Below are 23,427 nucleotides of genomic sequence, written 5' to 3' on the forward strand. Positions count from 1 at the left end.
ATATATTAAGTGCCTAGGATCATTCATGGCTGTTTCCAGAGATGCAGGCAGGGACTTGGAAGCAAGAGAAGGTTCGTTTGCAGGGGGTGGTTATGCTTATAAGCATTATTTATATATGCAAGATGACAGCTAAATACTTCTTGCTTCTCCCTGGTGGAAATACAAGATGGGAGGAGCCACCTGTCATCTGCTTTAAGCATTTGAATTTTTTGTTACCTGTAAATATTCAACTGTTAAGTAGGAGAAAAAAAATACTAATACAGATTCAAGGCTCATTTCTGTTTCCTCTCAAATGATTTTCATTTTTAGAATATCATTTCATAGTTTAACTTGCATAACATTTGCCTTTGTCTTGTTAAACTCCAATAGAGTTTAAAACCACAAGGAAGTGGCAAGCAGAAATAACTCATCATCCTAAAACACCACTTGTCAAAGGTGAATTTCAGAGCACCTTCACAAAGGTCATCAGAATCATTAACTGCATTTTACTGGGGTTTAGATGCAATAAGGAGACTGAAACCAAACAGAATGACGCATGCACGCAAGGCAGGAATAGAATCCTCCTCCCTGACCTGGCCATGGGAGCACTGCAAACTCATTCTATATCATAACATCATGACCATTATCACAGGTGTGCTGTACAGAGGGCTCCTTTTCTTCCCCAAGCACCACTGACCTGCAAACTCTTAACCTCCATTCCTGTAATACTTATAATTAAGTAGCTTTTACTTTCCTTTGGTGTACCAAAGAGCATGCTACTACTGAGTTTTTTCTACTTGTTTGACTAATGGTCGCAGAAATCACCATTGTCTTCAATTACCTTAGCAAGATTAAAAAGGATTATTTTTTCCCCTTGCATGGATAAAATGCTACTGAACAGAGTTCCCCACAATAATCAACAACCAGCTTTTAAGTCCCATATTAGCCGGTAATGTTCTCTTTCTACTAACTTGGAGTCATGCTTGGTTTCCATCAGCAGGAAAAGAAAGGTTTCATTCCTAGGGAGACATCCAGATTTCATTACTTCCTGTACCTGGGTCCTTCTGACCTGTGATAAACGCACTGTTGTCTTGCTTCCTCCTACATTCACATACAACTCCTCCACATAAACCCTCACTTCTGCAAACAGGGGCATAAAGTCAATACATCTTTGTTCTTTAAATTAAGCTGAGGTGGGACACTAGGAGCCCCAGATGGCACCTGCTTCAGTTATGTCTCTTCTACTCCAAATACCATTTCCAGAGACATCTATGTCCACGCACACTGCTGCAGTCTAGCCAAGAAACTATTAGCACTTTGCAGCCTTCAATTTAAGAGCATTAGTGTGTGACAATTAGATATATTAAATTCTGTTAGGCCAACAAAACTTATGATTTAACTAACAGAACAATACCAATAATTTATATGTATTTTTTTAATCAGCGATTAATCCGCTAGACTTCATGATTTGATCATGATACTTGCGGGTTTCACTTTTCCAAAAAAACCCATTACAGATATGCAGGCAAGTGCCAAGTTACACCACTACCTATAATTTCATTCTCCTTGCTGCCAAACTAAGCCTGGGTCTTTTACTATGTGTAAAAATGCTAATTACAGCTCAACACTAATGCTAATCCTGACATCTGCTAATTAAAAGATCACATCTTCTGCAGAGTCAGCAGTGTTATTCAAATGAAAACATTAATCAGTTTAAAATTTAAAAAAAAATCAATCAACAAAGCAGGAATTTTAGTCCTTGGTTCAATTAATATCAAAGTGCAAACTGGGAGTACTCAAGAGCAAGTGTCAGTACATTCTTTGGGAATAGCTAATGTTCTGTGAAAAGGAAAACTTTCAGCACTGTGTGATTTCTCTGTTCTCAGTAACTGTCCACTTTCTCTCTTACACCTCCTTTAATCCTCCCTTCTCTGCAACCAGAGCACCTCAGAAACCCAACACAAGCCCATACCAACATCCTACAGTCAAGCCAAGGTAAGCACAAATATCTCATGTGTACATTCAAATATTTAAGTCCCACTTAAGCTTCATGGGACTAGTCTCCTCTGCAGCCAACACATGGACCTACAGGATCAGGGCTGTCATGGACAACTACAACCCATCAACACACTCATTAACAGTGTCTTGGACAAGACAGTCCAGATTTGCTTTCCATTTCAGCACACACAGCAGAAGGGAAAAAGTATAAAAAGCAGGATGCATCCACATGCATCCACCCCGTGAAATAAACATTGGGATCATAAAACCCCACCAAAAAGTCTACACATGCATGGACCTAACACACAGGGCTCCTCAATTCACCCTGCTGCTTTACATCTTGTCCTCAGTCCTTGTTTTTCCCTTTAAGGGATGTCCATCCATTCCTCAGGGAAGAGCCCTCCTGCATGGCAGCTTCATTCTCTCCATTAACTGAGCTGCTACTTCCCAGACCCTTCTTGCTGGTTGCTTCTTTGATTAATTTCTTTAGCACTTAGAAACCATGGAACAGGTGCTCCACAGACAAACTAGCTCTGGTCAGAGTTAGCATTATGGGGACATTAGAACCAGACAGACTACTCCAATTTCCAAGGAAATCAGAAGAAAATGGAGGTTTTGAAGAGATGAAGAGAAGGTGCAACCCAATGGCATGCCAACAACAGCAGTCTCCTACAGAGCAATCTTTAATAAACTGTGTCAGAAGGATGCCTGTGGGTAAAGATGAATGGGAAGTCACCTCAAAACAAACAAAAAAATTACCTTTTCTTAGTGGGGCAATATGCCTGAAACCCTCCAAAAGAAACAACTCCTGTATAGGAAAAAGCCCACTAGCAACAGCAGCTTCCAAGGCAGCACTGGGCAAGCAGCAAAATAAGGCTTTTCACTCATCTAGCATGCTGCTGCTCAAAATTATTTAAAATAGGCTGCATTTATTTTGCTGGAGTTCAGTAGGAAAAAAAAAAAAAAAGAGCTCTTTCAATTTTTATACAAGCTAATATTTGTATTTATAAGGAAACCAGAAATCAACTTCACTGCCTTTTTAACAATGCTAATAAGAAAATGCTCTTTGATGTAAGATGCCAAGGTTTCCTCCCTTCTTTCACCTTCTCAGCTACATGCCCTGCAATTGCCATCTTATCTGCACTTTAAAATTTCCACTCTAGTGAAGTCTTACACTGTAATACATCTTCAGCTAATAATACACCGCAGCCGGTTATAAATTAATCACGTTGATAAAAGGTCTAACAAAGTTACCAATATCATTCTGTAATGCACAAGCAATATTACCAAGTCTTATTTGAATAGAATAGGCAATTCAATCAAGAAAAAAATGTGCCAGAGACTTCTGACTGCAAAAGAATCTTAAATCATTAATGAAACTAAGAATTTAATGTATGCAAATTAAATTATATATGCATATTTCAATGGGCTAAAAGTTTATGTGCATACTTTACTTGGGAATCTGCCTTGTGATACAATTAGAAAGAAACGGTGACAATTCGGATTTTTTATTACTTTGGACTGTAAAGTGTTCATATAATTTATGTTCACCTAAAAAGGTACAAAACCCCATCAATTAAAGCCAGTTTGCAGATGGTATAAATAGACCGAAGGCCCACTGAAGGTCCTATAAGAAACTGTCTCAATACATCATTTGAGGTTCAGGTCTCACTAGTCTCCACTTGTAAAAAAGCAAACAAAACCTGAGGTTATGAAAAACCAGCCACCAGCCTGTACAGAACTGAAAGAAAATAATTTGAGACCTCTCCTCCTCTGGTAATCAAATTCAGCAGCAGGTTCAAAAGTTACCAGGGCATGGCATAGAGGACACTGACCTGTACAACCATTAAATAAGCTTTCCCTCCTGGCAAATCACTTTTTAAAGGCAGGAAGGGAATACATGATAAAATATTAATCTTATTGATTGTGCTCTAAGGAAAAAAAGGTCAGAATCCGATTGCAGAGGATATGACAGCTTGTGGCTACTAAACATCTCTTCAAAATTACTATGTTGGATTTTTCCCCTTTTCAGTAAAGCAGGCCAAAAAATATTCCCATAATTAAATGTCAAAAATTTTTTTGACTTCTGAAATCAACCCAGTATTTCCTGCTATAAGCCGTTTACAGGGAAGACGTAAAAATCCAGGCAGGCAATGGGCCCTTTAGGAAACATTTTTACCCCCAAGCACAGAAAATTATATTGATAAAATACATACTTTTATGTTGCCACAGTGAAAAGCATCCATTGAAGCTCAAGGCAGCAAACGAGAAACAAGATGTCATTTTCCACTTTGAGGTAAATTTACTAATTTAATACTGACTCCTTTTTTATTTTGCTTTTGCTTTTTCCTTTTTTTTTTTTTTTCTTTTTTTTTTCTCCCAACAGATTAGCAACACCCCCAAAGAAGAAATCACAGCAGAGGAGAAGTTCTGAACCAGATGTTCCCCATGTGTGGCACCACATCCAGCTAGCACAGAAATGGTACCCATGGAGCCAAAACTGAGCAACTTCACCAGGTACACAGCAACAGCAACTCCTGCCAAGTTGCTGAGCCCTCTTCATCTGAGGTGAAAATCTAGTTTTAGGCTCAAACCCAGCAAAGACAATGCTCAGCTACAAGGGAGGATTTAAGCCCTATTAGTGCATGTGTATAAATGCTTTGTTGAATTAAGGCTCTGCCCGTTTACACCTCTTCCTGTTATCATTTCTCCCTGGGCTATCACTAAATCACATAGGATCTAATGACCTAATTAAAACATTTCTTAACACTCACAGCATTTTTGATGCCAGCTTTCAACACACTAATGGCAAATGAAGGTTAATAACTGGTAATTATCATACTCCTTTTAAGATTTTGTTTTTAAACAAAGGAGTGAAAATACAAAAATAAATTACTGCAAGAAAAGAGCAAGAATATATGCCATTCCTGAACACTGCTAAACACTACTCACAAGAACACTAGTTGTGGCTATAAAAGCTAGATATTATAACATTCAAGGCATTCAAGAAGGATGAATCTTAAAACACTGCATATTCTCAGAATTTCAGCTTTTAAAAAGCCACCTGTAGAAAAAGATACTTAAATACTAGTTTACCAATACAGAAATCAAAACTGGTATCTTGCCAAGATACAACTATTGAAGTGCAGATACAGCTACTGAAGTGCTTCCTGCAACTTTTCATTGTTCTGTAAACAAGCTTCATATACATTATGCCAACCAATCCCCATGGCCCATTTTTACTAATAGAGCTCCGAATTTACATGCTTTAAAAACAAACAAACAAACGACAGTCTTTAAAGACGTAATAATAAAAACCTCCCAACTAACATGACACTACAGAAGCCTGAGCAGCTTCATGAACAGTTTATACTAACAGCTGCCGTAAAACCAGTGGGAACACAAAGCCTACATCAAAATAGTATTTGAGTTCTTCGCAACAAGAGACGAGCAGATTTGCAGAAATACAAAATAGTATTCAGAAAGGAGCCGGTGCTTGGACTTGTCTATTCAAGTGTGTCCTTCAGTAGGAAAGGCTGCTCATAATGCAACACCTCGATGCCATTCAGGCTCAATCAATGCCTTCAGAGGCAGATGCTAAGCTGCACTGAGCAGAGCCTCTAGTGTATGACAAGCTCTAACCAGAAATGCTGCTTCCTCCAGTATAAAGATTTGTTCAAATTCACAAATATTAGGAAAATCACCGAAAATAAGATTCAACTACAATATAATTAAGTAGCATGTTCAAATCCCTTGAACCCTGGCTCTGTCAGCAAGTGTTGCCTGGGAGAGTAACAGAGATTTTGGACTCACACTTAGGAGCTTCACAAATCTATAGCTTCAAACCACTCCAAGTTTTTTTAATGCTAATTAATTTAATTCAAGATGGAACACACATGTCTTTGTGACCTCAACAAAATTTTGGGAAGAGGTCTGTGTTAAAGCACTTTGCTTGGCCACTGGAGTTAGGGTACAATGCTGACTTGAAAGTAAGTATGGATGTTTGATGCACTGATAAATCCCCAGCAAGTGGAGCAAAATAACAGCACTATGCTGCAAAGAGATACAAACACATCGTAAAAAACTGTCATGAAACACTCACATAGTTTCAGAAGTCTATGGAAGGCATGAATATACTTCATAATCAGTGACCTGAGGCAAAAGGATGCATATCAAGGGCTATCGAGGAACCCTGAACAGAACATTCTCAATCCCCTGAATCAGAATTGTTCATTTCTAGCTAAAGTGGCTAAAACTTTCAAACAATATTATCCTTTTCTTTTTTTTTTTAATGTAATAAGTCATACAAAATCATTCATTGGATCTAACTCCATATTGCTTTCCTACAATTTTTAATTAGATCTGACAATTATTACCATAAAGTAGAAATTATTTTTAAGCTACACTGAAGTAAACACTCAGCAACATCTGCTTTGCTTTCATTGTTCATTAAAACTTACTCAGAACAACGGAAGTTTTAAATGCTCCATCACTAGTTGTTATTTTGTATTTAAATACTTCAGCTCTCCTCTATTTAGAAAAAGCAACATATGCCATTTTCCATCAAGACTAAAGAACAAAGAAATCTCCCCTTAGTCTTCTAATGAGGGCAAAATCATCCAATGGCACCACAGAAATTTACCAGCTGCTAAAAAGAATATAAAAAACTCAGCCACCAGTGTGAGACTGCTACAGTACTCTCCTAAAATCCCATCTCCATCACTGGACTAATGTAAAAGTCAGGACTGTCGAAGGATTCAGTCACCTGCTTAAAAAATATAAACCAACACTGTGAAGAAGAAACCAGCACCAAGTACTTAAGAACAGGATGAGTGAATTTAGTGCTACGTATCTGCAATATTGATGGATTCAGGCATGCACCATACATATACAGCTCTACTTTGGAGATGCAAGATGCAGACTGCTCTCATACCTCTTTCTCCAAAGTTCTGTACAAATTTTAAAATTAATTTGCATGACGCTGTGTCATGGTTTGAAAGCAAAACGAATGAGAGGCTCCAAGTCAGAAATACAATTTAATAAGAAGAAAAGTAAAAAGGTAAAAATAAAATAAAATAAATGCAGTAACACAAAGGACCACTGACAGAGTCAGAATACAACCTGAGCAGGATGGTGGAAGCAGTCCAGGTGAGGTGCTCTTCCTGAAGCAGTGATCCTGTAGAAAGGTCTGGTAGCTCTGCTCCTCTGGGAATCCAGTGGGTAAGGGCTGCTTGCACTGTCCCAAATCCCAGATTATATCCAGATGAGAATGCTTGGCTCCTCCCCCTGGGCAGAGCATCTCACAATGGGATAATGAGTTGTGACGTGGGTCCTTGATGGCCCATTAAACAGAGATAACCCCTGGAGGGAGTTACCTGTGAGTCATGGGCCAGGCGTGGATGGGCCATTAGCAGAAGACAGCCCAAAGGCAGGGGGCCTGGGAAGACACTGCCCCACTTGGTTTAACAGTTCATGAAGATGGTGATAGAATAAATACTTTGTGCACATCCTACACTGCAACCCAGGACACACTGAGGTTCAATTCTGGTAGTTTTCATTGGAGTGTATTAGAAACAGCAGGAAGAAAGTAAATAGAACATGCCTTGCTAAGCAAGTTACCATACATACATACACATCTAGAGAATCACAGAATCATCAAAGCTGGAAGAGGCCTTTAAGACCAAGTCCAACCATCCACCCAGCACTGCCACTGTAACCCCTAAACCCAGTAAGTCATCACCCAGTAGCAGATTCAGACACCTCCTGAACACCTGACAGGGGATCCCATCAGTAGTGCAAGGGCCTAAATGGCACAGCAGGCCACTAATCATTTTCTCATGGATTATGGGGACTTCACTCATCTCCCCATCACCAACTTCCAGTTCTGAAAGCTGGGTATCCTGAGGACAACTAGCCCTGATATTGAAGACTGGGTCAAAGAAGGCACTAAGTGCACATGCATGTGTATATATGTACACATTCCCACTCATACATACTCATGTGTAATACACATTTATGCAATGCTCAGTGTTCCCTAGGGCAGGAGACTTAACCAACACACTGGAGACTGACCTTCAGATCATCTAGGATTGGAAACAGGAAGGTTGAGAGAGATTCCAACACCGCAGAGGAAACATCATACACATTTTGAGCAGTTCTGCACTGTCCCACAGCTTGTGTGCTACTACTACACAGCCACACAAAAATTAGCTGTAAACCAGCCAGGAAGCTGATCCCAGGTGAAAACAGCCTAGCAAGATGACAAATTCAACAGAGATTTTAAAATTAGAGCTTCATTTCCCAGCTTGGTTGCCCATACAGCCACAGAAACAGATGGGAAATGAAGAGGGTTGATTTGGGGGTGGAGGGGAAGCAGTCAAAACTTGCCCTGGAACATCTGTCCAAACTGTAGTTCTCAGGGAATCAAGAAAGGAGCAGAGAAAAAGATTTTATTTTTTTTTCCTGAGTCTTGAAGAGACTAGCAGGATCTATGCATACCTTATTCATAGGACATAGCTTTGTTAGATAAATCATTAGTTTGCCTAGAACCAGGAGCTTAGGGCTGTATTCTGGGAAGCTCCTCTTCCACAAACTGGCTCAGCATCCCAGGGTACCTACCCAAGGGATGCCTTCCCACACGAGTCAAGGCAGACACATTTCCCAGCATTTGCCTTTTCACCATCTTCACAGACTTTTATGTTTGCAGACCTTGAAATAAAAAGGGAAAGCAGAGGTGTAATTGCTCAAGTTTGCAGGTTACTCCATGTTCTTGAGAAAAAAGTCATGGAGGTACAAAAGCCCATGCTGGGAGTGCCACTCATAACACACAGGACTACACAGGAACTAACAGGAGGAATCACTTGTATGCCATCACACTTGTATTTATTTTTGTGATATTTAAGGTACATGCCTTACACCAACTGAAGTGAGAGCTCCTTCTGGGCACAAGCTCTGTGAGGATCAGGGGCCATTTCAATTACTCTCCATGCACTTCCTGATGGATCAGCTTCGCTCTGCCAGGTACCAGCTTATCACAGAGATTCACATTTGAATTGGAAATGCACTGCAAGCCAAGGAGAGTAATTTCCTGGGGTGGGATTCACCTCCTCCATCTTAAGGTATCTGCAATGTAAATGTCTCTATCTGAGTTTGGCACCTTAGGCTCCCTTTGCAGTCAGTGAAAGAAATAATCTTTTTAGGATGCAATTCATCTGACATATTTTAAAGGTCTACATGAGAAGGAAAAGAATCATGTCTCCAAAGTGCCTGCCTCTTTCCATTAGACGGAGGGTCAATTTAAATCATTATCTTGCATACAGACATCTAAGTTGGACCAGATAAACAAAACCTACCTCATCTTTCTCCTTTCAAAAAAAAAAAAAAAAAAAAAAAAAAAATTCACAATAAACCAACGAAAAAAATCCCAAACAAACCCACAAGAACCCACACCACCCCCAAAAACCCCAAAATCAAAATAGAAGACCACAAAATCCAGAAACACTAATCCCACAGCAAAACTGGGATGAAAAATAAAATTATAAAAATACCAATTAGCTATTCAAACAAGGCTGAACAATGCCCGCTTCCTGTCCACCACACTTCAGCACTGCAATAAAAGCTCGCTAATGAGCCAGCTAACCACACCAGGCTTATTCACTGCCTACAGCAGTGACCAGCTGACCCACCACCAAACATGTCCCAGTGGATGCTCCCCAGCTGCAGCTCAGCCCAACTCAGTGTCTGGGCAGACACCATAAGAGGGAGGCAGGCTGCTCACTGGGATGCTTTCCTAGATACTTGACCAGCTCAAATAATTTTGCTCAGGAAGGGAAAAAGGCAAAGTTGCAAGAGTGCCATACTCTTCAAAAAGCAGCCAGCAGAAGCTCAAGAAATTTGGAGCCAAGGTTAGTTGTAAGGAATAGCTAAGCATTTGCCATTATAAAAATATACACAGGCAGGATCAAAGCACCAACCATTATTTCTGCATAAAGCAATAATTAAAAAAAAAAAAAAAAAAGTTTTGTATCTTTATTCCTTTTATATCCTAAGTATAATAGGTATTATTTCTGGAACAGCAGCAACTTCTAAGGTATCTCCAAAATTCACAGGCTTTGGCACATCATGATTTTTGTAAAGTTGCTGTATACAGGCAACTTCCCACTGGAGTATTCAAATATCATTTTTAGTCAGTGACATACTTAGAGCTGCTCAGAGAGAAAAGACATGAAGCGGTAAAGGTCAGCACGGGGACTGAAGGAAGCTCAGCAGACAAATAATGGGGCACGAGGGGATTACACCCTGTCACACTTGTACAACTGAACTCACTACTGCTGCTGCCTGATCCTGCAGGCAACAGTCCTGTTAATCATAATATTATAATATACATACAATTCATAAGAGGTGCAGAAAAGCCTCTAAGTTATCAGGTATCAGTAAAATAAAGTGACGAGACATTGTACTTTTAAAAGAAACTTTCATTTCCCCCACATTTCAACAATATTATGAGCCATTACTAGATTACTTTTCAAATGTGTCTCCACACTGAATGAAGCAGATATTTGCAATCCTCTTCAAGCTGATTCACCCTTTACTTTTCCAGGCAACCCCTTACATGACTAATGTGCAGGAAAATTCAAGTCCACAACATTCAGGTCTCAATCAGAGGCTATTTTTAATTAGCTACAAACACTATATCCAAAGACTGTATAAGCAGCAACTGGCCTGAATCAACACAGTTTTTGAGGAAAACAAACAAAGCAAGCCCACACAAGAAAACCTCATCTGGCCTTCATCCAAGCATGCAAACTAAGGGACATTTCCATATCACTCTGAAGATTTCAGTGCATTGGCCAAAGCCAAATTAATAAGGGAAAGACAGCTTCTTCTCAGTTTAAAAACAGAAACTGTTTCTTTAGCATATCCTTACCTGACAAGAATAGTATAGAGAAAAGCACAACAAAATCATACCAATACGAAAAAAAAAAGGAAATAGAGTTTTCATTGATCTGAGATCCTAAAATGTAAAACAGATGAGAACTGATCAGCAAGGGAAAGAGAAAAGGGAAAGGAAAAGGGAAAAGAGCAAAGAGAAAAAGGGAAAGAGAAAAAAAAAAAAGACCCCATCCATCCCTCCATAATCTCTTCATTGCACCCAGAAAATGGAGGCAACCACAATGCTGTCGGATCATCCTCCTCCATCATCACATGCCCATACCATTTTTGCCATGATGTGACACCAGTACCTAGAGCTAACACCAAAGGGCAAACATTGCAAGGCTACATCAAGATTTCACATGATTTATTTGTGGCTCCCAGTAGCTCTTCCCAGGTGATGAAGAGTCTTGCCAGCAGCTGAAATCCTCATACAGAGACCACAGACCTGCATTAAACAAAGCATTGCTCATGCTTTGTTTTATCCCATCCTGTTCATCAACAAGGTCCTCTTGATTAATTTAAATAACTGCTCCATATTACAATAGCACCAGTAGATACACAATGATCATCTTTACATACCCTGGATGCCCGACATAATGAGTCTGGAAATAAAAGAGGAGAAACTCAAGAAAATGGAGTCGGCATCCAGCTAGGAAAAAGCTGGAGTAGCCAGGAATCAGCCTCTGCTTTGCTGGAAGAGAAGACACCTGTCAGGATACAAAAGGATCCTCCTTTCTCCCTCAATCAACCAAAAATTAGCAAGGAGGCTGGCAACTTAACATAATTACACAGCAACCTTTGAACCTTTTTACTGCATATACACACAGTTTTAAATGCATGGCTGTCATTAGTCCCTTACTCCCTAACACAAATTAGCCATGTTAGGCAAAAAAGGCAAAAATTCAACAGGAGTAGAAAGCAAGAAATGTCATCAAATGCATTAATTAGTATGCACTGCAGCTGGACACCTTGTGCTGCCTCCAACACGGGCACTATCCCCTTCTCAGAGGTTTTGTAACATCTGGCAAAGGGATTTCCCTTGAGCTCTAAGGAGGAACTAGCCCTTCCTTGTGGCATTTGCCATCACTGGTTTTTGCCACTGAGACTGCTGGCACATCAGCCAGCACTGAGACCTTCAGCCTCAAAGTCCACACAACTGTACAAAGTCCTCAAGTTCTGCCCAGGTGCCCTCTAGACAGGGAAAAGGGACTACAAAATACCTCCTGTTCCCATGTACCTTTGCCAAGGGCCACCACATCTCTCAGAATGGAAGTATCACTGCTGCTTTCACAATGTGCACCAACCCAACCAGCACACCCAGCACATGTGGGAAGCAATTTTTAATTTTAAAAAATAGCTTAGCTTTAGGAGCAACAAAATGCTAGTAAAGAATGCCACTCCCCTTTTTTAAACAGCCAACCGAGAAATTTATCAGTAGTGGATTTTTTGGGCACATATTCAAGAAAATTCAGAGTTAGCTGAAATGCTATAGCTCTACAACACTCACAAAAAAAAGAACAAAAATTTTAAAAATTAAAAGAAGATGTCATTCCCAACTCAGAAACAAATTATCAGACTCAGCTCAGGAACATACAGAGTTACGTGAACCAAGTTAGTTCTATAGAAGAGCAGATGTCAAGTAGACTTCATCCAGTGAATTTTCCATCTTCCTTTTCCTATCTGACTTCTAGCTTAAGGAGAAAATAATGGGACCACTATTTTTCCAATAGGCTGTGCTTTCATATGTAAATTTCATGTTCATAAAGGAACATTTTTGAGTATTTGGGGTTTTTTTTAAGACTGGATTATAACCTAGCTTCCATGCAAGGACCCAGATGAAACAAGGCCTGTCTGAGCACCTCACTGAGTTTCCACCAGAGCCAGGAACACCTTCCATCCTTCTGCAACCAGTAAAATGGTTACAAACCCAGCTCTCTTTGCCCTTACCCTTCCTCTTTGTCTGCCACCATCTCAGGATGATGATTTCATGGCAGACAGTGTCACCACCCTCAGCACCAAGACAGCACTGGGGATATCATCTAGGATGCTCAAAAAGGATCATGTTTGCTGGTCTTTGCCCCAGTCTCTGCTAAAAAACCAACTCATATCCAGCTGCAGATGTACGGAAGAGCCCCTTAAAATATGATGGTCAGCTACATCCTTACAGGGCATATTCCTCCTCAGTGTATCATATACACAAATCACCTTGCAAGGAGAAATTTTCCCTGAAGCTCAGGCAAACACCATGGCAAAATATGCAGAGCTCACAGACACATGAATTCCTGTACTTCACACCCAGCTTCACAAATCTGCATTTGGCATCTGGTGGGATTAGCTGTGCACTAGGAGAGGAAAAATATATGCATAATTATAAGTTAATAGAAAGTCCTGAGAGCTGTCTAGCTTCTAGAAAAAACAATCCCATTAACCCAAGACCAGGGAAGGTGAGCAGCTGGAGCATCAAAACTGGAGGCCTCCTAAGTTGACACCTCAATATATCATTAAGGCATGGAGCTTACATCTTCTCTCAATTCCTGCAAGGAAAGGTTTACCTCTAGAAGGGGGAATCACTTAATCATCATCCAACCTGATGTAAAGACAGCTGCTGTACGATGCAGGGAAGCAGTGGGGCAGATGGGGATTGATCAAAACACAGTTTTGTAGCAGAGGCACTCTAGGTCTCCTTTCCTTTAAAAGTGGATTTCCCCCTTCTTTTGCAGGGGAAGACTAAGTCACTTGGAAAACTCACACATCTAGCTCTCAAAGGTCACCACAGCCCACTACTGAAAGTTTAAAATAATCTGCTTCTAGGTACTCATGTTCTCAGCTTCATACCAGGAAAAGCAAGTCATGTACTCGTGTGTCAGCATGTGAAAAACCTGTGCAGTTCATGCATTCAATGAATTTTTATCCCTGTGAGCTGTATGGAAAACTATAACAAAGTCAACTGTTTTGTTGGAAAACAAGATATATACCACTTTATGTTCAATGTTTCAAATTTGGAAGCTCCTGTGGAATATTTATTTCCCTGGTGAAGGGTTCCACAGTAGCTGTGCCCAATTAAAAAAGCACTCTGTCTTCAATTATCATGGTTTAACCCCAGCTGGCAACGAAGCCCCACAGAGCTGCTTGCTTGATCCCCACAACAGAATGGGGGAGAGAATCACACTCAAAGTGAGAACACTCATGGGTTGAGATAAGGGCAGTTTAATAGGTAAAGCCAAAGCTGTGCAGGCAAGCAGAGCAAAACAAGGAATTTATTCACCACTTCCCACAGGTAGCCAAGTGCTCAGCCATATCCCAGGCAAGCAGGGCTCCATCACACACAGTGGTTACTCAGGAAGACAAAAAGTCACCAAACGAAATGTCTTCCACTTCCTTCATCTTCCTCCAGCTCAAAATGCTGAGCGTGATGCCATATGGGATGAAACATCCCTTGGGTCAGCTGGGATCAGCTGTCCTGGCTGTGTTCCCCTCCCAGCTCCTTGTGCTCCCCCAGCCTCCTCAGTGGTGGGATGGGGTGAGAGGAGAAGAGGCTTTGACACTGTGCAAGAGCTGCTCAGCAGTGGCCAAAACATCCCTGAATTATTGACACTGTTTCCAGCACAAATCCCAAACGCAGCCCCACAACAACTACTGTGAAGAAATTAACTCTAGCCCAGACAAAAACAGCACACTGAGAATAAAAACAGGACAAGAATATTCACCCACATTTCACATTTTCTCCCTCTTGGACACAATACAAGAGGTTAAACACCCTGTAGTGAAGTCTCCCTTTGTCTCACTAATTTGGAACTATCACAAAACATAGGACTGCTTAAGGGCATGAGCACTGATGACAGGAGTCAACTACCATTGACTACATCAGCACTGACCACAGGAGTAAAATCCCTATCTGAGGATTTGTGTTTGTGGGTTTTGATTTTTTTTTTTTTTTTTTACTTCTACAAAATTTGGGCATCTAAAAGCTCTAGCTAAAGGATAAGATTATTGATACAGAGCTAGGTATATATGTGCATCACTTGATACGCCAAACCATATGCCAACAGGGAAGTCCTGAAGCACATAAATCTTGATCTGAAAATAATTCTCAGCAGAACTAGGGCCTGAATCTGCACCATATGATAATTTCCCTACATCCTATTCTCACACCTGTGCTCTTTTGTTATCTTCTCCCCCCCAATCACATTGCAAAACCCTATACCAAAAAAAAACTAAGCCCAACCCCCAGAATACATTGCACAGCTGTCTCACTGTCACATCTATTATTCAAGAAAGGTCTCATTGAATAAATGTCTGTTCAGAGGCTCTAAACAAATTTCATTTCTGAACACCACTGTCTGCAGCCCAGCAGGCCATTTCACCAAGATAAGATCACACATTTAATCAAACGCTTCAAAAAAGAAATACACACCGAGTTTGCTTAATAACATCAAATAATAAAAGTGCAGCACTGGCAGCATACTAATTTTTAGTGCTCTTTCTTCTTTGAGGGTTGTCTCAATAGTCAAGGTCAACCGTACATGGGATTTCTTCTAATTAGGGCTTCTGGTAATGGCTAGACCTGCTTACTCTCACCACTTAACCACGGTTTTCCCCAAAATGAAGACATCTCTCTTTCATTTTAAATTAAATCACGACAGCATCCCACCCAAGTGCAACAGACAAAACTGCATAACTCTGCTAATTCAATAGAGGACGTAAATGAAAGAAACAAAAACCACATCTTTGTGGTCAACAAGGAGTCATCCACACAAATGTCTATGGTATAAAAGAAAAAGTGATTTACAGGGAAAAAAAACCCAAAATGTGATTATCTGTTTGATGTTTAACTATAGCTCCTACTGCAGTACAGCACAGACCTATTTTGAGTTAGAAACTGGGAGGTGACTTGGCATCCCTAGGCCAAAACACACTTTGCCCTTTATACTATTGTAGTAGTAAGAGGAATCAACTCAAAAATCCAGCTTTAAAATTATGTTACTACTACTACTGCAAAATACATCTATATTTCTACAGACCAGATTTAAATAATATTCTTCACTGTCTATTACTCTGTTTATTAATAATTACTTATTTATGCATTTAAGTAATCAGCTTTACCACAATGACGACTGTTGAAATAGGCTTTGCCCCCAAATTACGTGAACTTGGGATAACCGTGGACTCTTGCTGTGCTCAAGCCTGCAGCTTGAAAAGGGTCAAACAAAAGCTGGCATCCTCACTCTTGCAGCCTGGCTCATAGGTTATGCTGGGCTGCCCTTTGCTTGCTCAGGATGAGAGAGCAACCAAGCATAAAGGCATTGGAGAAGACAACCCCTCCATCTGCTGCTGCCAAATCTTAAGACAAATAGTGAGGCAGCTCTGAGACATATTCCACACCATATCCCACCTCTTCTGTCAAAAACATCCCTGCAGACACTGTGGAGGTCTAGATTCTCCCCCTGAACAGGAAAACTGCAGCTTAGTTTAGGCTGCCATAAACAACTGCTTGACTCTATTGGCAAACATCTTCCTACACGTTTCAAACATCTTGAGATCCACCCAAGGTCTCAGCTCCACTGCAAACACAGGGCTGCTCAGTTGGGAATACCCTCATGTGCTCACTGATGCGAGCCTGTGTTTTCTCACCAAAACAAGGATATTTACAAAGGTATCATTCCCTTTTTGCAGTGGATATTGTCTACCTTGACTTCGGCAAGACGTTAGACACTAACGTCACAACATCCTCACAGGCAAGCTTGGGAAGTGTGGAATGGATGAGAGGACAGGGAGGTGGATTGAGAAATGGCTGCACTGCAGGTCCCAGAGGGTTGTAATCACTGCACAGGGTTCATCTGAAGGCCTGTCTCTGGTGCTGTCCCCCACAGTTCAATACCAGGTCTGGTTAATCAGTGACAAAGGGGCAGATGCCTCCTCAGTGTGACACAAGGCTGGGAGGAGTGGCCAATTCCCCAGAGAGATGTGCAGACCTTCAGCAGAAATTATCCGAAATTTAGCAAAGGCAAATGCTGGGTCCTGCACCTGTGGAAGAATAATCCAAGCACCAGCACAGACTGGGGGCTGACCTGCTGGGGAGCAACTGTGTGGAGAAGGACCTGGAGGTCCTGGTGGACAACAAGTCACTCATGAGCCAGCTGTGCCCTGGTGTCCAAGAATGCTGGTGGTGTCCTAGGATGCACTAGTAAAGCACTGACAGCAGGTTGAGGGACGTGATCCTGCCCCTCTATTCAGCCTTTGTAAGGGCTCACCTGGAATGCCAGTTCTGGGCACTCAGTCACCTGGAGTGTCCAGTTCTGGGTTCCTCAGGACAAGAGGCATGGAGCTCCTGGCATGAGTCCTGTGGAGGCCAAGAAAGGTGATGAAGGGCCCATTTATGGAAGAAATTCTTTACTGTGAGGGTGGTGAGGCACAGGCACAAGTTGCCCAGAGAGGCTGTGGATGCCCAGACAATGAGTGTTCAGGGCCAGGCTGGATGAGGCATTGACCAACCTGGTCCAGTTGGAAAGTATCCCTGTCCATAGCAGGGGTTTGGAATGAGATGATCTTTAAAGTCCCTCCCAACTCAAACCATTCTGTGATTCCATGATTATGTTTCTCTTACTGAGATATAAGTGACAGGCTAAGAGAGCTGGGCCTGTTCAGTCTTAAAGAGATGACTGAGAAGGGATCTCATCAATGTCTACGAGTATCAGAAGGGAGGTGTCAAGAGGATGTTTCCAGGGTCTTCTCAGGGGTGACAAGCAAAAGGACAAGAGGTAATGGGCAGAAACTGAGGCACAGGAAGTTCCACCTGAACATGAGGAAGAACTTTTTTTTACTGATCACTCAAAAAAGATGGTGAGTCTCCCTGAGTGGAGATATTCAAGGACAGTCTGGATGCAAAGCTGTGCAATGTGCTCTAGGATGATCCTGCATCAGTAGGACGGTTGGATCAGATGACCCAGTGTGGTCACCTCCAACCTTATCCATCCTGTGATTCTGTGATTTCAGCCTCCCTTTTGAACATCAGTGATGTTGTACAGAACAAGGCTCCCCACTCCTGCAACTGAAAGGCCTCTCACAGATTTAGAAAGACTCATTGCAAATTGGTGACCTACTTAAGGAGATCTATACAGTGCATTATGATTGTAATTGTGGACCCCTTGTCAGAAGGTCACAAGTTATCCCTCTATGCAGCATAATTGCTATATTTCAAATACCTATCAGGAAGAATTTTACTCAAGGAGGTATATGTCATTTTGGAGCTGTACCAAATAAGGCAGTGATTGTAACATTACTGTCCTCTAAAAAAAAAAAAAAAAAAAAGACACACAGACATTCCACACACCTGCATCCATTAAAGATAATCCAAAATGACATTTTCTTGAAGAAGTCTGTGCTGTGGGAATTGCAAGTGCAGTAGTCACATCATAATTTCCCTCGGAAGGAAGTGGGATATATACATCAAATTTTCAAACTATTACAGCCTGTGATTGTAATATCCAAAATCCAAAGGAATGACATTTTAGATTACACGCACAGTTCCAACGAGCTTCAGCTGAGACACAATGTCCAATATAGAAATCTGTGGTGTGCTGGAAACAAGAACGCCTGTTCTCCGGATACTCCGGGTAAGCCATCTACTACAGGATTACAGACCAGTACTGTGTACCTCCAGATAGACTTCACATTAAAAAAAAATCATTCAGGATAGAATCCCACGGCCTTTTGCAAATGCAGGGGGAAAAAGGAGAAAAAAAATCAAAAAACCCAAACCAAAAATGCAAAAGAATGCAGCAACAAAAGTGGTAAGTAAGGATTGGCATTACACAGCACATATGGGTAAAAAAAAAAAAAAAAAAAACACAACATACATCTTGCTGAAACAGAAACACCCAAACAACAAAAACCTGTCCCCTTTGAAATGAGCGGTGGGAATTTGCACCATTTCAAAATCACAGTGTTTCAGTCTGTAACAGGAACATGCAAAGGCAAACCAAATGAAAAGGAGTTAACACGATCCCTGAAATTCTCCATCAGTGAAATGTATTCAAGAAGACAGCTTCAAAGGGTGGGTTTTTTTCTTTCCTTCAGCAGTGTTTCGAACAGAAAAAAAAATTAAAATAAAATAAAATTGGGGTAGGGGAGAGGAAGGCAAAAAAAGAGAAAAAATACAGAAAGCTATTGAAAATCTCCTTACAGGGTCAGCTGTCACTGGAATGCATTTGAGTATTCAAGGTATCCACCCATGCAGAACATCAAAAACTGGGCTTGAGTCCCTCCCCTATTCTCACGGGCTTAAGCAAAGGCTTGGTTTGCAACACTGAAGAGCAAGGCAGGGCAGTGCTTCTGCAGGGCTGGCAAACAGACCCACTGATCAAACAGAACAGGGGTGGGTGCTGCTTCTGCTTAGGGCTCCCCTTGTCTCCTGGTGTCCTCCAACACAACACATCGGCTTTTTCACTAAAAATCATTCAACAGCTCAGCAGCTCCCAGTGCTGGGTTCTTCTGAGCTAAACTCCCCATCTAACCTAGGTCTGCCCAAAATCAGGGAGCATACTTGTAGCTAACATGCCTCTTACTCCTTGCTTGAAGGAAAACGTTGACATCCGCAAGTACGCTGCAAACAGCACTTCTGCAACACAGTGAAGCTTCTCTTCCTCACTGTGAGGGCAGTGAAAAAAAAATCTCATTAAGGCAGGCTTGGGATCAGCAACTTCAGAATTGAAAAAATAAGCAAGGACCAGCACTGGCTCTGATAAGATGTGTGGTTGCTCAACACATCTGAAAATGTGGTTCTTCTATTTTGGTGTTGGACTACTAACCAAGCAATTCAGTTAAAATTTTAAAACTGCAAGCCCATGCACAAATTATTGTCCATTCCCGCACTTACCAAAAAACAACCAGAAATTAAATAGGTAGAATCTTTCCAGCAAGACAGTTAAAAAACCCCAAACAACTATATGCATCAGCACCATCATTTCACAAATAAAACCTATGTATGCACACACACAGATATACACACATGAGTACATATGTTTTGGGTACAGGTGCAATTCTCAGACTTCACCTAAAGCCAAAATCCTTTTTCACTACACCGAGTTTGATGAAAAAAATCAGAACTGTCTGTTCCCCCAAATCATGGTATTTACATGTCTATATATGTGCCTGCACATAATAAACAGATGCTCCAAGACTGCATTAGTCAGAATGCTCCTATTCCCTGAACTTTAAACACTGATGCAGTGCCCTCACCTCTGTAACTAGACTCTTGGTTTCTGGGGACTGGGAAAGGGACTTAGCCTAAAAACTCGTACATATTGTATGCAGTGACTCTCACAAACTAATTACCTGCCATTGATACAAAACCACTAAGAGTCTTATCCAAAGGGGCCAGGTTTAGACTACACCTCCTTTCAGAACAGTGCTGTGCAATGCTGGCACCTTTGAGCAGGACTTTGCAGTAGGGCAATGGCTAAATTTTAAGCATCACTTCTACAAAAGCACATACTCAGAGAGTCCTATTTCACTCCATTTTAACTCTGTACTGCTGTTTAAGAAAACACTCATGTTGGTCCTTTGTATTTATGACACTTCACTCTAAGTTTTAGAAACACAGCTCTGTTCCAAAGTTCAAAATCAATGACTTTACCTGATATAAATCAATGCAACTGCAATCAAATCAGTAAAGCTCTTACAATTAATAGTAGCAAAGCTACAATCCAAACTACTCAAAACACTGTGCATAATATTTCAAGGCTGTTCCCTGACAGGTACCCACTGTAATGAATTGGAGTTGTGCTACAGGCCTCTGAAACATTAGGTTTGTAGCCACTGAAATAACTCCTGTGTAATTACTCACATGTTGACTAACGTGCTTTAAAAAAATAATTTTCAAAAATCCTGGCAGAGTGAGCACCAATGGATACTCTGTAAAGGTTTATTACTCTTAAGACATTTAAATGAAATCTACAATTTCATATTGCCTAACTGGGACAGCTGCCAAACTCCTCTTTGCTTTCTTCAGAAAGATGTCTATTTCATGACCCTTGAAACTGAAGGCTGTCAAGCCTCAAACTAAAGTGTCTTGATTTTAACTCTGGACTGTTTTCACAAACACATTTTAGAAGTGTGCACAGATTTCTACTCTTCCTCTCTGTTCATTGCTTCGTTCGGCCTGAAATGCCACCTCTGGCAAAGAGTTACAAAACAATTACTAGAAACTTGATGCTGAAGCGGGGGAATGTTTTTGAAAACATACCACATCTGAGATTCTGGAGCTTCTTTTCAGAAGATACCACATGTGAGGTTCTGGAGCATCTTTCCCCCACAGGGTAGCCAAAAGAAGTGCTCCACTGACTACAGTGGGAGTTCCCATCACAAATGCAGCAGTACCTCCCTTGGACAGGAGTGGGCCTGAAGAGATGAAAAGTTCAAAAATGGAGGAAAAAAAAAATACGTGTCCAGAGGAAAACAGGTTTCAGGCAGGCTGAAAAAATAGCACACTGAGCACCACTTAGTAAGTAAAAGTGTGGTCCAGAACACCACTAAAATTACATTTTCAATGCCTGAAAAGACTAGCTACCTTGCTATAGTTACAGATGCTTGGTGCAATGACTGGTAAAAACATCTGCCTTACAGGCAAAATTAGAAGGCTCTCTGAAAAGAATGCTGAAGTAAAAGCTGTAGTGTCAAGGTATCCTTAGAGAAGTTGTCTTAAAAACGAACACGTAGCTTGCAGCCAGGAATTTCAGACTGTAGAGATTATCTAGTGAGGAACGTAAAGCATTACACTGCAAACCTGTAGGCCAAAAACAGGCAATGAGATAACGTCCTAGATAGAATCACATCACAGATTTGAGTAGGAGGTGGTTTCCTTGCCATTAAAGGAGGCAAGAATTAAAAGTAGATGCTTAAAAACAAAGTTCTCCTAGTTCATCAGGCTGCTCTGGGAGCTTCCACTGCCAGCAGGCACCAGGATGAGATCAGGGAGTGCTGGAGCATCAACACCTACAGAAACAGGACATATTCACATGCATCCCAAGTAGAGAATAAAGAGCTTGACATTAAGTGCTGGTGAGGATTGTGATGAACATTTGGCATAATTCAAGGCAGGCATGACCCCAGGAGATGAGGCAGTCACGAGGCCAGCACGTCACGCCGCCTTACTGGGACAGGTACATTTGTACAAATACAAATACCAAATACAAATACACCAGTGTAAAGGAACTCCTGCAAGTGACAATTTCTAGCTCTCCATCCTGCAACTGCCTAAAGACATAGCAGAGATTGAAGTGTGGATGTACACTCAGAATTTGGCATCATGGTGCATTTTTCATATTCCCATCCCAGCAGGAGGGCATCTATTCAATGAGAAAGGGACCAGCAGGGAAGAAATGGGTGTCCATAAACATCTCTCCAGGATGTTGATGCTCACCAGGACATCCTACCCCAATATGCAACCCATCAGAAGGGGCAGACAGAACCTTCTTTATTTCGCAGGACTGTCCTGATGTTTCAGTATTGTCCTCAGCAACACATCAAAATTGTAATGTCTATCTCTCAGATGATCATCATTCCAAAAAAAATTAATTTGGAGTTGTTCTTACAAACCTTTTGTGGTGTGCAAGAAATCTCTAGGGAATAAAAAATCTTATCAAAATCACTCCAATTGCAGTATTCAGCCGTTTCCACCAAGTAACATAATTACAACAGGGAAAAAAAATTAACTTATTTAAAGCATAGAAATCCTTGTGCCTGTCCTCCATGCTTTAGCTTTTCCCTGATCCATTCTTGCTCTCTGAATTCCATCTCTTTCATCAATCTTTAACCCATCCTTTATATTGTGTCACACATTAAATTGCTTCCTAGTCAATCTACACCAGCCCCAACACTATTAGTATTAAAATTATTAATAAATCACCCATTCGTAGGACTTTTCCATTTACAAACACTTTCCTCCCCCGTGTGCATGAACAAATGTGTTGATGATGCATCCACTCATGCTCTGAATATGAAAACCCTGACGGCAGCATCAGGCCCTCCAGCTGAGTGCTGCCCAACAATAAAGGTCATGCATATTCCTGTTCAGGAATATGAATTCACTCTACCTGCCTCTAAATGCTTATTTATTTATTTTTCTAACAGCCCTACAACGCTGCGCTGAGATGCCCAGCTCATCAGTCAGCTGGCTGGATGTGCATGCCTGCATTTTCACCTACAAACCTGCTTGCACTTCCCTCCCAGCCAGCAAAGAGAACCAGCTTCATGTTTGCACCAGCAGGCACAGGGCAATTTGCTTTCTGTTTCAGGAGGAAAAAAGCCTTTTCTGTAGTTAATGCTTGGACAGACAAGCTGAGCACCCCTGCCACATTACCCCCGACTGGGAGGAAGGACATGGTCCTCATGGCATCCCAACCTGTGGGATGCACAGCCAAGCAAACAAAGGAGGGGGGTGGAGGGATGGAGCCGGCAGGGCTCAGGGACAAATTCAAATATCCTAGGCTGAGACATAAACTACTTCATCTCCGGAGG

At 41.2% G+C, this 23,427-nt stretch overlaps 1 protein-coding gene across 10 annotated transcripts in view; it reads right to left on the bottom strand.

The window, feature by feature from the left end:
- Positions 1-23,427, bottom strand: part of ADGRL3 (adhesion G protein-coupled receptor L3) — a 491,337-nt gene that overhangs the window by 464,580 nt on the left and 3,330 nt on the right. The window contains exon 1 of one of the 10 annotated variants that reach the window (XM_083862087.1): positions 21,155-21,262. The exons of the other annotated variants lie outside the window; for them this stretch is intronic. The gene's annotated coding sequence lies outside the window, so the exon portion shown is untranslated. Of the gene's footprint in view, positions 1-21,154; positions 21,263-23,427 lie in introns of those variants that run through there. 10 annotated transcript variants of the gene reach the window in all.

The sequence above is a fragment of the Zosterops lateralis genome (genome assembly GCF_965231275.1).
Source record: "Zosterops lateralis genome assembly, chromosome: 5".
Classification (NCBI taxonomy): Eukaryota; Metazoa; Chordata; class Aves; order Passeriformes; family Zosteropidae; genus Zosterops; species Zosterops lateralis.